Source organism: Gymnogyps californianus, chromosome 16, assembly GCF_018139145.2.
Source record: "Gymnogyps californianus isolate 813 chromosome 16, ASM1813914v2, whole genome shotgun sequence".
Lineage (NCBI taxonomy): Eukaryota > Metazoa > Chordata > Aves > Accipitriformes > Cathartidae > Gymnogyps > Gymnogyps californianus.
The window spans coordinates 1,316,302-1,332,988 of NC_059486.1; the positions used below are offsets into that span (position 1 = coordinate 1,316,302).

At 51.4% G+C, this 16,687-nt stretch overlaps 1 protein-coding gene across 2 annotated transcripts in view; it reads right to left on the bottom strand.

Moving 5' to 3' along the window:
* The window catches only part of OSBP2 (oxysterol binding protein 2), a 129,605-nt gene that overhangs the window by 43,994 nt on the left and 68,924 nt on the right, over positions 1–16,687 (bottom strand). The window lies entirely within an intron of this gene.

The following is a 16,687-nucleotide window of genomic DNA, read 5'->3' on the forward strand; positions in this document are numbered from 1 at the left end:
GATCGGCAGCTATCAGCCATAAGCTTCTTCGGGCTTGTTTCTGAGCCCAGAGAGCAACACGAAACCTCAGCACCCAGAGCAGCATCTCAGGAGGCGGCCATTAAGGCAGAAGCTCCCTTTACGCCCCCGTTTTCTGTCTCTAAAACTTCCCTCAGCTAAGTATTTCCCATTGCCTGCAACTTCTCCGGAACTGGTGGAAAAGTTGCTGGCTGGAGGCGCAAGGCAGGCACTTCCCTGCGCTGGTGACACGCCGGGGCTTTGCATTGCGGCTCGCGGGGAAATCCAGTGACACAGTGCCTGCCGGAGGCACCGCCACGCAGCACACCCACCCCAAACATCATCGGGGAGACCTGGAGCAACCCCAGGGTGCTGCTGCTCACGGCCGGGCTGTTTCAGCGCTGCCCCCAGATGAGCAGAGTTGGGAAGAGCCTTGTCAGGGAATAAACCAGGAGGAGGCAAAGGGATTGAAGGCTTCAGCATTAGACCTTTTATTCTAAAATTCCCAAACTGCATCCAGAGTCCGGCTGCGACATCTCCAGCCCAAAGCACTGCAGCTATGCGGCACCCCATCACGGCCAGGGTGGGCAATTAATCCCCGCTTACCTTCCTCTCCGGGTCCGGCACAGATGCTCTCTTCCTACATCCCGCACCTTCCTCCTCCAGCCTGTGAGCGGAAAAGTTTCCCTTCCTGGGGATCCTCACTTTCAGAAAAGGCCCTCGTCCTTCCGGCATCACCATGAATTTCTCCCCAAGCCTCCTGCAACCCTGAGCCGCTCACCCACCGCTTCACCGAAGCCCGTGGAGCCTCTCAAAGGCAGGGCTGGCCCCGGTCAAGAAATTAAATCTGGCTTTCTGCTGGTAGGAAAGGGGAATGAGCAGACGAGGGGGGTGAAAGTGTGCGATTGACACTGCAGGAGCGAAGCCGAGCCAGACCAGCTCCTCCACCACAGAGGTGACAAGCTCCGCAATGCCCGGCAGCCGCTGAAGAGCCACACGCAACCCAAAAGCAAACTGTGCACTGCAAGCTGTCCTCTGCATCCAAACGGTTTCACTTACCTACAGGGAAAAGAGATCGTTGACTGCTGTCCACAGGTAAAACAACAGCAGAATAGAAGGAGCACTGATACCTTTAATTAAAATAGTATTCCTGGGTTCCCCCAAAGCCACCAACAACCACGGCAGTGAAGACGGGGCATCTCAGCAGCTGCCTTTTTGCCTATCAGCGGCAAGAACTGCGCGCCTGCCGGCGGGGAGCCAAGTTCTGAAGCATCCGAGTCACCAGCCCAGCAGCACCTGCCCTGAGCAGCCCCTCGCCACCGTGGTCATTCCCAGCATCCCTAGAAAAAGCTGTCTTAGGGCTGCCCAGATGACGACACCACCAGAAGCAAGCCATGGCTTGTTGCTCCATCGGCTCGCTCAGGAGGTAAGAGTGGCCAAGCCACCCAAGGGTGAATTCAGCATCCATCTCTGGAAGAGGAAGGGGAAACAACAGAAACCAGAAACAGGGCCAGAGTCCTTGCCTGCTACATACACCTGTTTGAATGCAAAGCTGGTTGCGCTGAAAAAGGAACTCAACTGACCTACTAGTCTTAGAGCAGCCCCGTGGAGCGGCAGAGGCCATACAGGGTGAGGATAATGGGCCCAGAGCAGGACGTAGGCAATGCTCGGTGACGTCAGGCTGTCCAAATTACTCCCAGCTTGTGTCTGCAGCTCATCTCACCCACTCCTGGAGACCATTTCCCCAAAGCACGATACGCTTTGGTGATAACATCACCAAACCCCACTTCCAGAGCGCTTTGGCTCTGGACAAAGCAACAGCATGCCTCCCCTTCCAGCCACATCCTCCTCCAGCCGGCCACCAAATTCAGTGTCAAGCTCAGGGATGCAGGCACCGCAGGAGGTGCAAGCCATCAGGTATCAGAGCCACAACAAAGTGGCTGTCTCAAGTTAGCTCTTCTCAGACGCGCGAAGGAAGGTGCCGTCCAAGGCCGCAGGCAGCACTGGAGGCTGTCCATGGCACAGTGCTGTACTGAAGCATCTCCACCGGTGATGCATCGTGCCAGGGTGGTACGGCAGGCATCACCAAGAGCCAAGGCTGTGGTGCTGTGCTGCAAACACACAGGGCAAGTCTCTCGTGTGCATGAGAAATGACAAGGCAACAAAAGACTCCGTCATTTCTTCCAAATAAAACCCAAATCAGCTCATCAACGTGCTGCCTGCACAGTATGGTAAAGCCACAAAGTCCTGCTGCTTAAGATGATACCAGCTATGCAACAAGAGTGCGTCTTGGCTGCAAGAAATCCCATGACTCTTCTCACCATATCAGCAAGGAGCTAAGCCGGACCAGCTTGCCACAGAAAACCACTTTTCCCAGATAGGCAACAACCCACCCAGCAGACGCACTGCTGCAAGCAGCCCCAGCCCAACAGTCACCACCGAAATCCCAGCGAGACGCTCTGCCGACGCACAGTGAAAGCTGCCATCAAGTGCCAAGGAAACCACACTGCTGCCCATTTCCACAATCCACAACCCAAACCGCTCACCTCTCCACAGCAGCACAGCCCGCAGCGGGTCTCCATCAAAACAACTTCATCCTCCTCATCAGAGGATGCTGAAGGAGTAAATCAGCAATTCCTGATGCCGTTTGGAGACAGCCTTCAGCACGGCCAGCTGATGCCAGTGCTCCTGAAACATTGGGAGTGCTGCTGAAGCAAATGGTGGAGCAGCATCGGTGCTTTTAACAAACCCCACGCTGCTAACGAGCTTCTCTCAAAGCAAGAACCAGTAGAGCCCAGACCCATTGCTGCCATACTCTCCCAGGTCCAACGGGCAGCGTATTTAGGGGTCGTTTTCCCCATCGCTATGGAAGTGCTTCAGCATGTGATGTCCTTCCTATCATACATTGCCATGCAGTGACTCTGGGACATGATTTTGTCCGACTGGGGACAGCAGACTGCCTGCAGCCAGCCCGGGCAGAGTACGCAGGCTGTAATAGGCACCAGAGGTTCAGGAGCTTCCCTGCCACTACAGTTTCCAAGGGGAAAGTCAGCACAGCCCATGCCCTGCCTTGGTCCAAGCTTTCTCTCCATAGTTGTCACCAGAGGTCTACTGGAAAGCCCAACGAACCCTTCATCATCTGAAGTGTGTCCCCTGGAAAACTCCCCGGTCCATAGCTCAGAGGATTACAGAAACGGGTGACTCAAAGCTCTTCTTCCACCTCACTGTCTTCAGGAGCTGATCCAACCCAACTTGTTTCTGATGTTTCCAGGGCACCCGCATGTGATTGTTGTCACAGATAACAAGGCTTCCTGCTAAAAAAGCAGAGCTTTATCTTTACCAAAAAAAAAAAAAAAAGTCTAGGCTTGGTTTTCATGTCGGTGTTTATCACCACCTCAGGTCACTGCAAACACTTAGCACCCAAATTTCCTTGCAACACTTGCAAAGGAGGATGCATTCAATGCCTACATGTTTCTCTCACCTGATTCTGGGGGTCTGAACACCAGACCCATCACCCAGCCCTCGCTGCCCACGGGGAGCTGCCAGGGCAGGAGCAGCCTCCGGAGCCACTGCCCGCTCCTCTGACGACAGAGGCAGCCCCACATGACTCGCTCAGACATCTGACTTTCAGATGTCTGACGCAGGCTAAATTAATCTCTGCTAAAGTCTTATCTCCTCCTTCCCTCTCCCCAGGGAATAAAACAGCACTGGCTGTCAAATCACTGTCCTGCAGCCAGCTGCCTGGGGGAAACCCCAGCCGGGAGGACAGGGAAGGACGGCGCAGGTCCGAGGATGCTCAGGGGGATGCAGTGTGACGTGCAGCCCCAGGGATGAGCCGGAGGAGTCACTCCTACAAACAGGAACGGCCCCAGCACGGCCCCATCGTACCCACGCCGAAACCGTCCCCTGGCTGAGCCACTTGAGGTGGGTCACAGACTCTGCCTCCCCCCTGCCTCGGTTTCCCTCCTGCTGCCATCCGGAGCCAGTGCCTGGGAATCATGGCACGTTTGCTGGGTTTGGATAGGATGAAAAGAAACACGGGGGGAGGAGGGACGGGATGGACAGGACACAACCCAACTGCAAAATACAATGTGAAAAGAGCAATTTTTCACCCTCAGCCTCCTTTTTCCTCAGTTCTACCTCTTGTGCGCTCTCTCCTGCCTTTTCCCATACCTGTCTAGGAGTTTTGTATCTAAATGTATGAAAAACATCACACTTATTTGGTAAAAGCCTTTTTTCCTCCTGCAGGCAGCGTGAAGGAGGTCCATGAGGACAGGCAAGCATCAAAGCCAACCTCTGCTGCGGCAATCCCAGCCAAAACTCCGAGCCCTTGCTCCTCACAGGTGTTTCCACAAGTAAATACCACAGAAACCAATCCCACCTCCTTAGGAGATTCCCTATTGATCCCATTGTCAACCAGTCTCCCTGCTGACACCAGGGGTTTGATTCAGAAACGCCAGCCCTTCCAATCTGGGATTATCCGATCTCTTGGAAACGTTGATCACCCGTCATTTCTCAACCGGAGCAATTTCCACGTTGGCTCTAGAAGACGCACCTGCTTTCATCACTTCTAATAGCTATGAATATTAAATGGAAACGGGTATCTATATTTAATAGTCTAGCCTGGCTGCCAAAAGATAGATGGATTTTCACAGCATCTGCAGATGCAGGCACAGGCAGTACTTTTGCGGTTACAAAAAAATTACGCTGGAAATTAATCATCAAAATAGTACAGCAAATAATCATTCATAAATCATTCCAAATTTGGGTGATCACTTAGCAATTATCACCAACCTGGCAAGGCTATTTCTTCTCCCTGCTAATGCAAATGGAAAGCTGTTCAAGCAAATGGAGGCCTAAAAATAGGAAACATTGGCTGCTTGTGACAAGCTGTAATATTTCCTGAAGTCACATTCGGTGGGAGCACGTGGTGGGCACGAGCTGAGGCGGGAGGACCCCAACCCAGCCATGGGGCCCCACAGAACAAATCCAGAGCTCAAAGACCACTGCTCCTCACAAAATATCCCATCAGATTTCCCTGAAATCCATAAGTACTGTGGAGAGAAGTGAAATGAGTAAGTTTTGCAGAAATTTCAGTCTAAGGACTTGAGCGACGTGATCTATGTTGGCCCAAAGTTGAGCAGGGGGTTGGACCAGAGACCTCCAGAGGTGCCTTCAGACCTAAGTTACCCCACAGCTCTACACTAAGTGCAACTTTGTCACTTGTAGTAGTTGCTTTTGGTTAACAATCGGATGTAATGCTAAGTTGTAATAACAAGGGAAATTCAACATACATACCTGGTTAAAAATTAATAGGTAAAATAAGTAGGATACAAAAATGGGCTTAAAAATTTCTGGAGCTTTTCTTTGGACAATAGCTTGGACAACACAGCATCCTTCTTCTACCAGGCCATGTTGAAATAAAGAAGGTAAGCAACTCCTTCCGTTTTGATTTTAAAAAATGTTACTACTCTCTCTTAATTTCTGTAACTGTGATTTTCTTAATACTTTGGTGCAGCTGGTTGGAGCCAAACTTAAGCGGAGAAGTGATGCTTTAATGTGGCCCTATAGTGCTTGCTTTTTTGGTAAGCAAACACCACAGTGACATAAGGACTGAAAAGACTTGAACAAAAGACCAAAGGGATAAAAGGCAGCTGGGGTTAATCTCTCTGCCTCGCATCCAGGACAAATTACAGCTTATAAGGAAAGCAACCAGGCAAATAGACACATTTCCTGCTGTAATGGTGTGTAAGAGAGCCGGGACCCCAAAACAAAGGTACCGAGGCTGCTCCCGTGAAGATGCCTCCTTGGAAGGAACACTGCTCCCGAGAGGAGGCTGCACAAGGCATTTCTTCCGAGACATCAGAAAGTTGATGCAAACCAAGGAGGCCAACTGAAATGATCGATAGGTCTTGATCTGCTCTGGCACCAGCCCTTCGCCGTTCTCCTTGCGATTGACCCTTCTGCGCTGACAAAGACGCGTTTCCAAGGGGTGAGCAGTCAGCCCCATCTTGCCCATCGCACGATAACCCATCCGAGCCACCAGCCTGAAGCAAAATCCACTTTGTAACTGGAGCTGCCTTGGGACCACGGCCTCAGCGCAGCGCTGGCACCCACTAGCCTCCACGAAACGAATGCTTGCTTCGGTGCAAGCAGACCCTACCCGAAACTTTTCTTACATGCTGCAGGAATACCAGAGGACCACATTTCCAAGAAAAACCCACACTAAGTTTCATTTTCAGGATTCAATTGGCAAGCAAACGATATTTGTCCCATTACAGCACAGGACCATATAGGAGGGAGATCTAAACTCAGGAATTTCTTTTGGCACAAGCTATCCTTGCCGTAAGGGTCCTGAAACCAGTGAAGCTACACCAGGGATGAATTTTGACCCACCTTACGTTGTCAGCTTCCTTTCCTATGAAATATGTATTAAAATACAAGCCTGAATGGAGAGTGGACACACCAGTCCATTAATGCATATAAAGGACTTCTTGTTTCTTGAAAGAAAAGCACTGGGAAAGCACAAAGTATTTTTTATTACGATTACTGCAGCATTCCCAGTCCAGCTATTGAACATTTTATTGCTGCAATTAGAAAATGATGATGTTACCAGTCAATAAACCTCAGCAGCAAATGCTGCACTTTATCTGGATTGCAGTCATTCTCTCTTTCCGGCACATACGGGGTTTTCCGATTACCCAACCACCTAAACAACTACAATAAGCTGCCAAGTTAGGCTACAACGACATACAGATGGGTTTAAAACACACGGAAAAGCAGGGTTTAAACTCAAAATATGATGGACACAATGGAGACTGAAATGCAGGACATGATAAATACAAGATACCACGCTACATCAGTAAAGAGAACCAATCCAACAGATATTGGGCAACCGCCTGGTTAGCAGAAAAGGAGCCAATAATCATGGCTTATTATAAATCCAATATAAATTACAACAGAACTTTTAAAAGCGAGCTAAAAAAAGCAAATAAATTCAGGGTTATAGGAACAGAAAAGTTATATCTGAGACACACGATGTAATTTCCGAAAAGTCCCCAACAGGCTATGCCCGGTTTGGGATACTGCACTCCTCAGACAGATGTGCACCATAAAAAGACACCCATGAGGATGACACTGGGGTTGGAAAACACATCCTGCAGGGAGAGACCGAATGAAGGGACAGTGTTTAGCAAAAGTGGGAGAAAATCGACCAGAAACATGCTAACAGTCCACAAACAACAACTTTTATAAAGTACAGAAGGGACTGATCTGTTCTCCATGTCCATAACAGCCGAGAGAAGCAGCAGCCATGAGCTTAAATGGTTGCAATGACTCTGGATATTTGGGACAACAGCCTCAGCCCAGGGGCAGGGATGCTGGCAAGGCTCCGGACAGGGACCGGGGCACTCCGGCGCTGGAGACGTCCGGGGACAGAACAGCGACCGTCTGCGAGCATCACTTTGATGGAGCTGATCCTGCCTTTGGGCAGACGGGTGAATTCGACAGGCTTCTTCCAGCCTTGTTTTACACGATTCTATGATTTGAAAGGGAAAAAAAAAATAAAAATAAAAAAAGGCTAGAGATCACTCAGGAAGCAAACCTGCAAAAAGGAGCAACTACGGAGGTCAGCTACGTCATGAGGCAAACCTGAATCCTGCCGAGGTGGCCATGACTCTCCCTTTGCCTTCTCATATATACATATACGTGAGATGAAACATGGGCAGGCATCAGTGCTGTTTCCACAAGCCTTTCAACTGGATTTCCTCAAAAGCTTTCCAAAATTCTTCTCAAGAGAAGCCAGGAGGACTTTCTTTGCAAGGAGATTTGGGTTTGCTGGCTTTTGGAGGAGGTGGAGGTTTGGTTTGGTTTGGGGGGGGGGGGGGTTTGCTGTCTTTTGACTACAATATTCTGCTCTCCATTTCCATTGGAATAAAAAGCTTGGCAGCCACCAGGAGAACCACAGAGCCAGACCTCAAACCTACTAAACTGGAGTCACAGGGCCCGAAGAGCAAAGCTGGCAGGGAACACAAGCGGAGATAAAAAATGAGTCCAGCTGATGCTTTTGTTAAAATGCTGGAGAGCCAAAGTTAGCCCCGCTGGACACGGCCAAATGTCCCCTCCTGTCCCCTGCGGGCAGTTCTGAATAGCTGCCTCACCAAAAAAAAAATGGTGGTGAAGGTGTGATTATAGGGCAATAACTGCTCATTATCAGATAATTGGCGGCTCACGCTGCACATCTCATCACAAGAAAAGAAAATAAAAAATTTAAGGGAAAAAAAAAAAGGACCTGATAAAAATAGAAACTTTTTCATTATACAGCTCAGAACAGCAACGACACGCAAAGTACTGACCTCCCAGTAACAGCTCAGGGCACAAACCTCTGCTTCACTGCCAGCACGTGTTAACACCTGCCTCCTGGTTTGCAAGCACCGGTAACTGCGGGCCCCAAGGACAGCGACTTTGCTTTTATTCATACCTGCAAACCTCGCCAGGCTGCTTCCCTGCAAGGGGATTCTTGCAGGAAAGGCCCGGACTAGCCCCACCGGCACCACGGCGGGAGGCAAGCGTACAACCCCAGTGCCTGCAGCATCACCTCCCAGCTCCTCGCTTCCTTTGCAAGCCCAGTAAGGGTCCGGGGACGCCAGCATCTCCAGCTGGAGAGACTGAAGAGATCAGTGGGAGCCCAGTACACCTCCAAGCGGTGCCACATTTCAGTGGATCAAACCTTTATGGAGCAACTAACACCAGGGAAGGAAAAAAGAAACTGTTTATGGCCACCCCATGCTGGGCGAGGACCAGTACCAGGAAGCACGATGGAGAAGGTCTTCGCTGAGAGCCCACGCAGACTCGTGCTGCACTGCTACAGAGCATCTTGATGGACTGAGCCTGTCCATCAGGGCCTCAATTTCCCAGCACATCCCTGACAGCTCCAAAGCCGCTTGGTCCTCCTGGGAGAAGCCTGAGGAACACTTAGGGGTTGGGTCTGACCAGCATACACGCAGGCAACAACCCGCCTGTTTCTCAGAGCAGGTATTCTGCAGTAGTGAAAGGGTTTCTGCCACCCAGACTCCCGTTAACACCCCTGCCTCCCCTTCTTCAGGGATTCAAACTGCAGAAGACATCCCCTTTTATAATCATAGAATGGTTTGGTTCAGAAGGGAACATTAAAGGTCATCTCATCCAGGCCCTCTGCAGTGAGCAGGGACATCTTCAACTAGATCAGGTTGCTCAGAGCCCCAGCCAACTGAACCTCGAATGTTTCCAGGGATGGGGCATCTACCACCTCTCTGGGCAACCTGTGCCAGTGTTTCACCACCCTCATCGTAAAAAAATTTCTTCCTTATATCTAGTCTGAGAATCTCTCATCTGCAGAGGGAACCCATTCCCTCTTTGCACCTTCAACAACCACAGGTTTTCGTGCCAGAATTTCATTCACGAATCACTTAAGGAGTTTGCTGAGCACAGAGGAGATCTTCCAAGCTGTTAGAAGACCAAAACCGCGTGCTGCACGCTAGGATCGCTCTGTCGGCTCCCTGGGTACCACTCTGTATTAAATTAAATTGAAGCAGACATTGTAGGACACTGCCCAGGGAGAGGCTCCAGGCTTGCTACGTAAGCCAACCCCAAATCAGCCCATGTGTGCCACCCAAAGTGTCTCAAAGTCCAGCCGCTCCTCTTCTGCAGATTTCACAAAAGAAGGAACGATGGCAACGCTGCAGAGTGAGTCCCCAGTCCACATCTGGTACCCAGTTCCCCTTTCACCACAACCTCCGCCACGGGAGTTTGATGGTAACGCTGAAATCCTCCCTTTGGGGTATTCTCGGTTATTAAATTACTCGGCAGATGGAATGGAGATCAACAAATCCATAGTTCAGGCAGCCCTGATAATGCTTGCATTTAAAAATATCCCAAGTCAAATTCCTGCAGCAGGTATCAGGTTCAGCCTCAGAAACCTCCTTAGGTGGAGCAGATCCGCCCCGGGGCTGCCAGCTCCATTGCAGACTCTGTATTCTTTCATAGTCTACTTTTCCATCGAGTCCACAGTTTACCAGGCAGAAAGCACCGGGATAAGGAAGCCTCCAGGCAGCCAAGCCCTGGGTGACGAGGGGCTTTCCTCTTCTGGGAGACGGTTGGGATGGTGAGCTTGCAGGAGGCCCCAGCATCACTCTGAAATTTTGCACAGAAAGGCCGGATATCTGGTTGCTCCCTCCACCAAACCTCACGTAGAACTGCCTGCGAAAGCATTTATTATCTATGGATATATTCTTATCAGCAATACAGAAGCAAAAACCTCCGTGACCCATTCTGGGTCTCCAGGGCCAAAAAGATCCACATCCAGATGAACATTACAAATTTGCACTTCACTAAACCATCCCTCCTCTCATTTATATGTACACTCCAAATTCACAGCCAGCACACAATCCAAGACAACTCTGCAGGGAGGACTCGCACTACCTACGGCTTCAGGACTACCTCCAAGTAGACCAGTGAATATTTAGCCCCACAGACACAAGTGCCGTCCTAAATAATTAAAAGTCATTTGCTCTTGTCTAACAGATGAACAAAGCACAGGAATAAATGTACAAACTTTGTTATTTAATCGTGTCTGTCCATTTATTCACTAAATCCTTTAGTATCCAGTGATTACTATGAATTTGCACCGCTCCCCTGTGCTGAAATGGAGGAGCCACTACAGTTTGGTGGCACCACGAGCAAGGGAACAAGAAGTCCCTGCTTCTCTGCAAGGGCTGCAGGCTGGAGCAGGCACTGAGTGGCGCAGGGCTGGGCATGAGCAGCTCGCTTAGCCTGAAACAAGCCAGGAGAAATGCAGAAGTGGCATAAAATTCAAATGTCAAGATATTTTGGAGGAAATTAGTTTTCTTCAGAGCAGAAACTCGCAGAAGAGATCACCATCGCGGACATGGGGTGACGCCCTCTTCTTCCACAGGCAACGGTAACGGTGTCCTGGCACGCAGCTACTGAAAACCATCAAAGGTCTTGGATGTCTTCCTAAGTGCGTCACCAAACATGCATTTTTAATGATGCTTAAACATTTTCCAGCCTCAGGTCTATCTACGATTTCAGCAGTGCGAGGAGGGGAGCTCACATATGGGTTGGCCTTTCTTCCTGACATCCACCAGTGAACGAAGGCAGCACTGCCGGTGGCACAGCCGGGGCTCAGGAACCGGGAGGTATTCGAGAGGCACGCCAGCTAACGCGAGCTCCCATCCTTCGCAGGATAACGTCATCCTTGCTGTAACCGGGACCACTCCCAGGCTTCACCACAGATGAACCTGGCCTGTGGTTTTATTTTATTTTTTTAACCAATAAAGTCTGGTTTTTCTGGAAGTCTCCCATCAGCAGGGAACACACAACCTGCCCCAGGGGTCTCCTCATCCTCGTGGAAACCGGTGGGAGATGTACAAAGGACGCTCCTACATTCCTGTCAGCTCTCTCCTTCCTCGCTAATCTTCGGTAACAAGAACGAGATGACAAGGGACCTTGTTCCCAGGGAGGGGGGGCAGTGACACCAGGGGGACAGGGAAGAGACTGCAAGGCTGCAATAGCACCGTCCCCATCAAACCTGCAGCCGCCGCAGGATCACACATGCGACAGCAAAATTCGTCAGTGCTGGGGGTTTCGGACAGCTAGCACCAGTGCGACAGCAGCGAAGGTCTGCTGGGACATGGGCTCCTGGGCATGCCAGGGGCTGGGAAGCCCATCCCGAAATCTCTGCTGCTGCGATGCTGCCCAGAGCAGCTCAGGAGAGGGCACGCTGCAGCCTCCCTTCTCCCAAACCCACCAGCTAATGTGCCCCTCATCCTTGAGGCCCGGAGTTACGCACAGCAACATCCCTGCAGGCTCCTAAGCTCAGCTCACCCAAGGTTTTGGAGAAACAGCCATCCAGGCTGAGCTGCCAGACAGCATACTGTGGACACCCTCCCATTACAGCGTGCCCTTATGTCCATTTAAATCTGCCTGAGCTGCCTGTGCTCAGCTTACTCCCATGTAAGAAGATCAGGGTGGGTGTAAGTTACCTACCTTCCTCCAATTCCCCAAAGGTCAGGACATGCCAGCAGCAAGGGAGGGATGCTGCAGGACCTGGAAGTCTCCCGGTCCCTTTGCTCTGCTGCCCAGAGTGTAATTGAGAGCCCCAGGCACGGGGAGGGTGAAAGCAGGTCACAAGAAGCCCCAAAAAGCCATCCGACTTACACCCCCTTCCCACCGCTTTTGCCTTTGGATTTAGGTCCTGCTCCGTCGGTACTCACACGCAGGCAAAGCCCCGGAGCACACACCTCCACCAACCTCCTCCTGAGCACCGGCCACCCGGGGGGGGCTGGGACAGGCTTGTTAAGGGTTTGAACTGGAAGGAAAGACAAAGCTTCAGTTCGTCCCTTTGTAGGGAAGATTTTCACATTGTAGGGAAGATTCTTCCAACAGAGAGCAAGGCTGAAGCTTCAGTGAAACACCGAATCTCACCTAAAAGTGAGAGACTTCAAGCAAGCGAGGTATACAGCAAACCTGCACCAGGACAAGCGAATGCATCGAGGGTGCAGCGTTGGGGACATCACCGCAGGCTGGAGGGCTCACAGATAGATGTGGTGACAGATCCAAACCCAAGTTAACTGGATGCATGCCTTTACAAACTAACAACTGCTAACAAGGCTTCAGTAATTACCAGTAATCTTCCCCCGGGTAAGGCGGGATGAATGCCTGCACAACAAAATGTGTATTTTACTGGACTACATGTTCATTAATTAAAAGCTGCAGTTTATCAGCACCATTCAAGCCTTCTTAATTCACAATGAACAGCAAAGCTGCAAGATACTAATTAGTGGGCTGCACAGTATTACATCCAGCTTGCTGCTAAGCTGACAGCGCTGGTCCTGGTCTGACACCGGCTCAGCGCAAGATGCCCCAGAGCAGGAGCACAAGGAGGAAGCACCTATTTTCCCCACTTCTGCAAAATACTGTTGAGAGGCTTAAATGCTGCGTGTCGGAGGATGCTACGGCACAGCACAGCGCACAGGCACACCGGTGCTCGCACCGAGAGCGGACTGGCACAGTGGCACTGGTCACAGTTGCCTAAGGGGACACCTTCCCCTTCTCCTTTTCTCTCCTTCCTTCCACTCACTGGTCAGCAAGACTTTCCAGACACGCCAGAGCAGACAGGCAACAAAGCACTATTCTCCTCGAGGGTGGCAAAAGAGAAATCATTAATGGGCAAACAGGCCCAACAACCTATTTCCTACAAATGGAAAGGTAATTTAATCAGTTCCACTTGGTGACAGATCAGCCCATCACGGCCAGGGCTCTGTCAGACGTTCAACATTAAAGCACGAAGTAGTTACTCCAGCACCGGTGATGAGCGCCTGCGGTGGGAACCCTTCTGCCACACACGAGTGATGGACCATCACACACAGGCTCCATGCCCGGCACCTGCCACCTTCACATCCCCATGGATCCCTTCAGCAACAGCACGTTCATGCTCCAAAGGCCTACAAGGTATTACAATAATCATCATCATCATCATCTGTTCTTTGGCTTCTGCTCGATCTCTACAGCTCCCACACAATCCCACGCAGCTTGATGGGATCAACTCTCCTTAGGTGCTCATCCTCATCATCTATTCTTCGGCTTCCACTTGATCTCTACAGCTCCCACACGATCCCACACAATTCGGTGGGATCACCTCTCCTTAGGTGCTGCTCCAGCCAACGTGCCACACTCTTTGAACAAGGAGACTCCAGGAGATGCAGCAGCTCCCGACGTGCCTCTCGCATGTCCCCATGTCTCTCTTTGTCCCCCTCTCCCACCCCACAAGTCCACCCATGGGCCTGATGGTGGTGAAGCTGCAACATCTCTCGGGTCAATAAGACTATGGAAGATGAGAGAGGAGCAGGGACAACGTGAACTCCAGTTACTCAAGTTTCATCAAGTTACTGGAAATCTGAAATCTGCCTGGGAGAAGTTCTGTATTTAACGGGAGAGAGAAACTGGAGGAGACAGAGGGATGGGAGAAAGAAGAGCCAGGAGACTGCACAGCGATGCGAGGAGGTCTGCAGAGAAGGGCAGAATTTTGCTCCCTCTCTTCAAAAAGCAAAAAACAACCAAACAGAACAAACCCATCCAACGCACTCTCCCCCCCCATCCTACAGCTTGGACAACTTTTTCTGAAGCCTTCTCAAATCCCTGGTCCTGTCAGAAAAAAACAACGCAATGAAGAGGGCAGAAGTGTTTCTCGTAGTCACCACTGATGACCCGCTGCAAGAATAGCGAGGGGGGATTGCGTCCCCCCCGGCACTCCAGCAGGCTGTGCCAGACCGCACAGCACTATTTGGGGGGCAATCCTACTTCCAGCCTGTATTTACTCCTAGGCTCCTTTCCACCTCCATCTCCTTGTGCCAGGTCTGTCCTCACAGCTCTGCTCCTTTCCATCTGTTCCAGCCTGAGGTCCTGTTTTTCGATCCCGAGTTACCCAAAGCAGGAGCACGCCTGCAGTCCCCTGCGGCACTGCCCACGTGGAAAATACCCGTGAATACCCACCTACCATGTCCCCTTCCAGCTTGAACACAGCACAAACAAGAACAGGCATGAACAAGAATACATTCACGCCGCTCTTCGTGACGGAGGGACCTTCCCAGCCCCATGCTGCAGTGCTTTTTCCTCTTTTTATTTAGAAGAGTTCAGTCCTAGAGCCACTCATTCCTTGGGGGAGGGGATGAGGGCATTAAATGTAAGCTGTAGAGAGCAAAGCAACCTGTCCCCTCCAGGCTAGTTCGGGGTGAGATGCTGACACCCCCAGGGAAGACACCCGGCCGTCTCAATGGCTTGAGTGGTCCCTGTTGGCTTCCTCCTCCCTGCCCAAGGGATAACACCAGAGCAGCTCTGCCCGCCATGCATCCCCCATGCCGGTCTGCCAGGGCACGTCGGCACAACAGCCTGCAAGCCACAGCGACCCGGACTGACACGGCAACGTACAGCACGCTGAGGGTCAACACGAGCCTTCGGTGACCGTGTCCCACAGCCGTTTTCCTTCTGGGAGCAGAGGAACGTGGCACTTCCCCTGCCTGGTCATTACACAACTGTTCCTGCTGTGTGCGAATGGAGCCAAATCCTTTTTGGCATCAAAATCCTGCCCTAAGGTGAATGAAGTGACATCCATCTCTGGCAACGTCACAGCCAGGCTGCGCTGGGGCTCAGGGAAGATGAATTGCAAAGAGAAACTCAGCAGGGCTGGCACTATTTGGGGCATCTTTATATTCTCAAACACGATAGCTCTGTCCTGGAGACGGTATGTCTCCACTCCGTGCCCGTGTTTTACTTTGCAAATTCAGGGATCACCTAGCCTGGTTTTTTTCCTGGAAATGTTGTAGATGACTGCCCTGGGCTGGGGAGGAGGTTTCAAGAACTGAGCTCGGCTATGCCTTCACCCTAACAGACAACAGGTTAAAGCCACCCCTAAGCTGCCCGACTCCACACCAGGACTGGGGCAATCAGGGAGCCTCAACAAGCACTCCGAGGCTCCACGGTGTTCATCCACCCCTGCAACGAGGCAGTACAACTCACCAAACCCACGCTGTACTATTCCCTCTTATGGCCAGGTTAATTTTCTGCTGCGTGAGCAAATGCAAAGCCAGTTTTGATCCCCCCAGGAGCTACAAGCACAGCAGCGATGAGTGCAGAGACATATGCTTTGACAGCAGCTCTGCAGGACCACAAAGCAGGATGGGCAGCGGCTCGCTGAGGTTGGGTCACACTCTGCTCTCTACACAGCAGTTACTATTGATGATTTACTGCAAAAAGATCCTCTAAACCAGCAGTTTACCCCTGGAACCGCTCCCCCATCAGCAGCCACCAGTCCAGGTTTAGCTGGGGAACAGCACAGACAAGGAGAAGGGCAGTCATCCTGATGCAGCATCTTCTCCCCTAAAGTGCTGTGCTGGCTGCCAGTGCCGCCTAGTCAGTAAAAAAGAAAAAAAACCATCAATTTCTGCTGTACATAGGGCCTCTATTTGCAGACCCGTTTGGATGGAACTGGAAGTTCATCTCCTTTCCAATTCTATAAACACATTTCTGGTCTCTAATTACAGCATCAGGCTGTCAAGATGGCCACTTCCTCCCTAATTACTCCGCTTTGTATTTAAGACACAGCTAATAAGCCCACATTGTTAATGATTGCTGCCGACTAGCTCTGAGGAGGAGAGCATCTCCTGCCTTGCACCGAGCCACTCTGGCACCGACCCTGCACCGTGAGCGCCCGGGCAGCACATTCCTTTCCACCGGCACCTGCACGTCCTCAGGGTCCATCCTCTTCCAACCGAGCCACACGTGCACGTGGGCAGGAACCCATCTCCACAGCAGATAGAAATGAAGGGGAAAGGGTAGGAGAGGGCATCATTTGGAATGAAAATGGACAGTCCCTGCCCTCGGCGCACGCTTCTGCTACCTCGCTGAACTTCGAGGGCTCCCTGCTGCGCAGGAGGCGCCTTGGCCAGCTCAGGAGGCAATGCAATGCTCCCTGTTTGCAAAGCAGGACTCCCTTCGGATGCTCGCTGCCCTACAAGCTCGTCCTAGCAAGCCCAGTGGGGCTGCAGAGGCTGCCCAAACCCCTGCGGTGCCTCACTGTGTGCACGCAGATACCTGCACGTTCACCTCCGCTGGCCGTGCGGGTCGAGGGCAGCTG